Genomic DNA, 6,404 nt, shown 5'->3' on the forward strand with positions numbered 1-6,404 from the left:
GCGGCCTTCCCCTGTTGGTGACCCGCGGCCTTCCGCCGCCAGCGACGCTCGACGCCGCGGCCGTTGGTGGATCCGCCGGGAATCCTCCATGCTGCTTCCACCTCGACAATGGTTTCTCCAACCACGCCGACTTCGCCACCAGCCACTCCTTCCCCCACTAACAGGCCGCCCTCCAAGTGGACCCCCTCCTCCGGTAAGATCCCCTCCCAAAGCAGGACGGCGAGTACGACCCAGCCCCACCCGCGCACGCCGTCGCCCCATCCGTCGTGGCGCCACCTTCCCCCTTCTCTTGTAGAGCAGGCGACAAGTCCATCCGTCATGGTACTGCCTCACCCATCCCCTGTAGAGCAGGCAACAGCAGAGCTCCTAGCCAAATAGTTCATGAATTCTTTTGTGTGAGGTCAATTTTATTGATTGTTTCAAATGTAGCAGAAAGTGACCATTACATGGATATGAATGGAGGTAATTTTATAATGCCAAGATTAGAGATGGAATTTACTTTGCATAGTCTGTCACAAGATAAAGGAGGCAGTGGATGGGAGTGATACAGCCGGAGCTGTTGAAGTACTGGCAGGTTACAGAAAGCATGTAAGAAAAAAGTTCTTTCCTTTCTTTAATTGACTTTGCATTATCCAAAATGATTAGCTGATGACATGAGGGAGAGGGGGATAGACCCCTTTGGCTACTGCACTAAGGTTATGCCTACAAATGTGCTACTCATATTCCACTTTTAGATGACAAGCAGCTTCAGAATTGGCAAGGTTGCTCCTTCGTGCAGAAGCTGAGCTTCTCTGGTCGCTGACCCAACTCCTCTTTGCAACCCGGGTGCTCCGCCACTGCCCCAACATGTGCTCCTGCGCCACCTATTCTATCTCAATGGATCTACTGCTCCTGGTCATCAGCCTGGGCAGGTCGCTTACTCTCTCACGGACGCAGCGCTGCGGCCGCGGATGCATGCTGATTAATTGCGTTTTTCCTGTCGAGTTGTTGCCACTTCCACCCAATGTTTAGAGCTGCAAAATTATTCTGTTTAGGCATCGCTTCAGTCTTTGCTCGCCGTGGACTGTCATTGTCTTGTGTTTAGGCGTAAAGTTCAGTCGAATCTTATGGCTGATGTATGTAGTTGTGGTAGCGTAGTTTCTTGGATGGATGGCAGCCTCGCGTTATGCCAGATTCGACCAATGTCAGGATCCAGGAGGCCATGGACCAGGACCGTGTCCTCACACTCCAATTCGATGAAGCTGTGGAGCGCATGCGGTGGTGGTCGCGCAGTCGGCTTACGTCATGTGCATCTGAAGAGAACACCGGGGGTGCATACTGCGCCTACATGGATCCATCACTTCTGAGTCGAGGTTCTCTGTTCCCGTCCTTGTTGCTCCAGAATTCAGTAGCCTGCTGTTCAGTCTGTGTGTTCTAGATGTTTTTCCAACATCGATCGAGACATTACATGTTGTGCTGACACCACAAGCACCTAAGTTGGGCATTGCTAATGCTTCCATCTGGAGCCGAACTGTGTACTTTTTCTTTGAGATGACCTGAAGTTCTTACTGATTTAACCAATATGTAGTCAAAGGGACTTATGAGCACACTTGAAATCTCAACATGTTCTGGCATGAGGACAGTTCCATTGATGTGTGCAGTTACACATTAACCTGATGATCTTCTATGGCTTTCGAGGGATGTCCAAAAATTCTTCCTGAAGAGTGTGCAAGAATTCTGACAAAGCTGGTGACTGTATTTAGCATGGGAAGTACCACTTCAGTCACCGAGTTGAACTCCAAGTTAAAACCGTGGCTGGTGATAGCTACCATTTGTAATTTAATGTTTTGCTGTTGGCTCTAATACAAAAGCGGGCGTGGATTGCAAGAATGGTTCCCCTTGTGTGTATTAGACTATTATTTAGTGATTCTGATTTAGTATAAATAAACATATAATTTAATTGGTCACTTTTCAATTCTTTTGTGCTAGATTAAACAAAAAGTTGAAGCTCGACAGGTTTGTGTCACTTTTTAGGATGACGTCTGGTACGCAGCAAGCCGAGCCAACTATGGACCGTGGACGTGAAGGAAGAAGTCACCGCCGGTCGGTAGTAGCCACGTTGGCTACCCACACCGATTGTAGCCATGTAGGAGGTGCCGGTCGGTAGTTGCCACGGGACTTAAGGGCATCAAGTGTGACCATGAAGGCACTGGCCGTCCTAGAAGATACATGCGGCACCAGAGTCAAATAACAAAGTTCAAATCGTAGCAACGCACGGGCATTTGTGCTAGTAAAGATAAAGATATAGAGAGAGAAATTAACGGATCCAACTTTGATTAGCACACGGACGATAGTTTGACCCTTTTTCAGGGAAAACACTTCTTATCAGAAGTCTGACAAGGAACTTTTGTCAGACGGCTCCTGTGTCGTTGATCTTATGTAATCCCATGGTCCATGTTTCTAAATGATTCTCTGAGACTAGCCACAGTGGGAGTAACTTCAGCAGTAACATCGAGTCCAACTCAGCAAATTTGCTTATGTGGCAATGAGTTGATGAGGAGAAAGGGAGTTGCAGTAACTTAGCTAGTTACTGTAACATCACATGTTCTAATGCAATATGAGTCTATAACATAATAAATGAAGCTTTGCATGTTACCACACTTATATTATTACCCACTATGAAGGTAGTAACATAGTCTAGGGATATGTGTATGTTACTAGTGTATGTTACTCTCCATTGTGGCTAGTTTGATCCCGTCAACTTCTGTTCATGATGGTTGTCACCCTTTTTAAATGATTTTCATTATGTAATTTTTTTCTTGCTTTTTAATGTAATGTTATTGCACTTGCGTGGTTGATGAATGTATTGCGACCAAATTGATCCGCCATAGTGATCAAAGTGTCACAAGTGGAGTGAAATTGTTTTTTCCTTCATGTATGATAAAGATCCAAGCATCCATGTATCTGTTTAATGATTATTGGAAAAAATTTAAAAGATTTTTAATAAGATAATGTATAATAAATTAGTTCTAGTTCTTTTTGTTATTTTTAAGTAAATTTGATTTTGGAAATGGTTGTCATTCTTTTTGGCTTGAATATAAATTTAATGTGTATTGCAAACATTGTTTAGTTTTCTTATATTTGCTTTGAGATTCATGCTTGATTAGGTGATGATTGTGTTTGCCTTGTCACATTGTGGGTCCCATTTGCCAGTTTGGTACGAAAGTGGACGAAAGAGCTAGTGGGAGCTTCCTTGCAATGATGTCATCGTCATTTCAAAATTCACTCTGGCAGCTTCTCTGTTTTGTTCCCCATTTCCTATGTTCTGCTCCCCGTGGCCTCACCCGCCGCGGTGGCATTTCTTCTTCCCTTTCGGTGAACTCTGGTGATTTCCAGGTGTTTAGTGAGCACGGTTTCGCCTGTGGGTTAGTCCTATCCCTTCCTTCCCTATCACTCTGCCTTTCCTCTCTTCTGCTTGAGATATTGACTTCGTGGTGGAACCCTAGATTTTGCACGTGTGTTGCTGTTGAAATTTGTTGCATCGGCCTTGTGTAGGATTCTCTCATTTCCTGAGAGGTGGTCATCTGCAAAATTATAATAGGTGGTTCTCATGATTGTATTGATTTGATTAGTGCTTCAAGAATTCAGTGCATTCTACTTCATACCTATTCTGCACATGATTTAGTGTTTGTTTTGTATGAATCAATCTCCCGCATAGAAAAGAAAGAACACAAATCATGTTATGAGCATCTTGCCTTTTTTTGAAAAATATCTGATACTTTATTCTATAGATAACAAGTACATCATTGTGAGGATCATTACAATTTCATCTAAGGGTTCCTCAAACCAATCAGAAGTCAAAGAAAATCTAGCTAATCTAGCAAGCCCGTGAGCTACTTTATTTGCTTCTCTATTACAATGTTCGAATCTAGTAGTAATGAAATCATAGGCGCAATGAAAGAAATCTTCGAAAATTGCCGCCGCTGCACCCGCCGGCTGTCCTCCATCCTGCATAGTTTCAATCACCTCCAGGTTATCCGAGTTAATAATAAGGCGATTACATCCCGCCCCTTACGCCAGTGATAGACCAAATTTGAGAGCTAAGGCTTCCGCCATCAACACATCCGTGCAATAGTCAATCTTTCCCATTTCCTCCCACAATGAACATGCCTTTTTCGTCTCTCAGGACCGCCCCCATTGTGCCCCTAAGCAGGTTGTGGTCAAAAGAAGCATCAACATTAAGTTTCACAAAGCCTCAGGGGGGACACGACCCCCCCCCCTTTCCATAGAAGCCTTGGGGGATAAAGCATTTGCGAAGTTTGTGGCAAGGGCTAGAAAACACAATGAAATCTGAATTGCATTTTGCATTTTCTCCTTGTGCACCAATTTCCGTCTTCCCAGCATAGATACCATGCTGAGATAGCAATCATCTCACACACATTATTGTAGCCCATTAACCACAATTCTTCGGCTGGAAGAAGTAGTAGGTACTCTAACACCGCCTCTCCAGCACGGTCAACCTCGCAAGCTTTATCAATAATGCCATCCAACCGCAGCCTTTTTTCAAACCTCCTTTGCTTTACTGCACCAAAAGAGCATATGCTTTGTATCTTCTAAACCCTCAGAGCAAGTAGGGCAAATGGGCAAGACCTTCATATGTTTATTAGCGAGTGTACCCCGGCATGGGAGTCTTCCATGAAGCGTGTGCCATATAATTTTTTTAACTTTTGCCAGACAAGCTAACTTCCATATCTTACTGTAAATAGGGTTAACTGTGGTTTGCCCCATCCCATTGGAGTGTCTTAATTTGCTGCCATACTGGTGATCCCACTCGATAGAATAAGTTGACCGAACCGAGAACAAACCATTTTCCGTATAACTCCGAGCAATGAAATCTGGCATATCATGTTGCGAGAATGGAACTGAAAGAATCTGTTGTACATCGATGGGCCACATAGTTTGTCTAATAAGGTCTTCATCCCAACTATTGGAAGCAGGATCAATGAGGTCATCTACCTTAGTTAACAGTTGTCCTTCCTTAGGCATTACAACTTTCCTAGTGGCACAATTTGGGATCTAGGCATCTTCCCAAATATTGATGTTTTGTCCATTCCACATTCGCCAAATATACCATGTTTTAGGGAATTTGTGCCTGCCATAAAGCTTTGGCAGGTAAAAGAAGATCATTTCCTTATCTTGGAGTTCAAGAAATAACCATCTTGCCTAGTACTTGCATACCCTTAATATTTGCAAGTTGCATTGTTCTCAGGTGCAATTATGTCATGATTTGTCATGTGAAATTTGAGATCAACTAGGGTTTTGAGAATTGAGAGGGGTTTCAAAATTTTGACATGTCATTGTTGCGTAGTCCAAGTGTTTTGATCATGTTCTGCAATTTTTTTGCCTTTTTATATTCTGATCCTTTGATTTTCTTCATCCTCTTCCATGGTGATGTAATGGCGGCGGCGGAGGACGAAAGGAAGAAGCCGCAAGAACTAGAAGTTGTGAGAGGAAAGAATAAGAAAGGAAGAAGTCGCGACAAGGTGGGTTAGCAGGTTTATGGGGTTTGTTTGTGCCCGGTTCGGTGAGCCCATCAGATTTTCTGTTGTTGATCCAGATTTGAATGAAACTAAATCTAGTTTCAGTCATTTTTTATGCATGCTTTCTTTTTGATCGTTGATTCTGCATCCAGTGGCTTAGAATCAAAGTGACTGAAACAGAAAATAATTTTAGGTACCTGATGTATAGGTGCTCCCTAGGACACCCCCACACACATACGTCCCCTCTTATCCATAGACGAAGACACACTCTCTCCCCCTTATTTCCACCGAACCCTCAACACTCAACCCAACCTAAAACAATCCACACGACGGAGCGTGACCTCATCGTTGTGGCCTTCTTTGCCTCGCGTTTTCGCTGGCCAAACCTTCTCTGCCTTGCCCTTAGCACCCAGGATTCGTCTGCCTCACCGCCACATCTGTTTGTTCCTCTCCCACCTTAGCGAGCACGATGCAGGTGATACGTCCATTTTGCATCATGTTTTCCTACTGTTATTTATGATGTTTTTATGCATATATAATAATGCTTTATGGAGTACTTCTAATGCCTTTTCTCGCATAATATGCAAGGTTCACACAAAGAGGGAGAATACCAACAGCTGGAATTCTGGACCTGAAAAGGCTACGTTAGGCCACCTATTTTGCATAACTCCAAATGAGCTGAAACTTCATGGAGAATTTTGGTGGAATATTTAAGAATTATTGGAGCAGATAACTACCAGAGGGGGCACACCAGGTGAGCACAACCCACCTGGGCGCGCCAGGGCCCCCAAGAGCGCCCTGGTGGGTTGTGCCCTCCTCGGCCCACCTCTGGTGCCCCTCTTCTTGTATATAGGTCATTTTGACCTCGAAAAAATAGAGGGAGGA

Source organism: Triticum aestivum, chromosome 7B (assembly GCF_018294505.1).
Source record: "Triticum aestivum cultivar Chinese Spring chromosome 7B, IWGSC CS RefSeq v2.1, whole genome shotgun sequence".
NCBI classification, from domain to species: Eukaryota; Viridiplantae; Streptophyta; class Magnoliopsida; order Poales; family Poaceae; genus Triticum; species Triticum aestivum.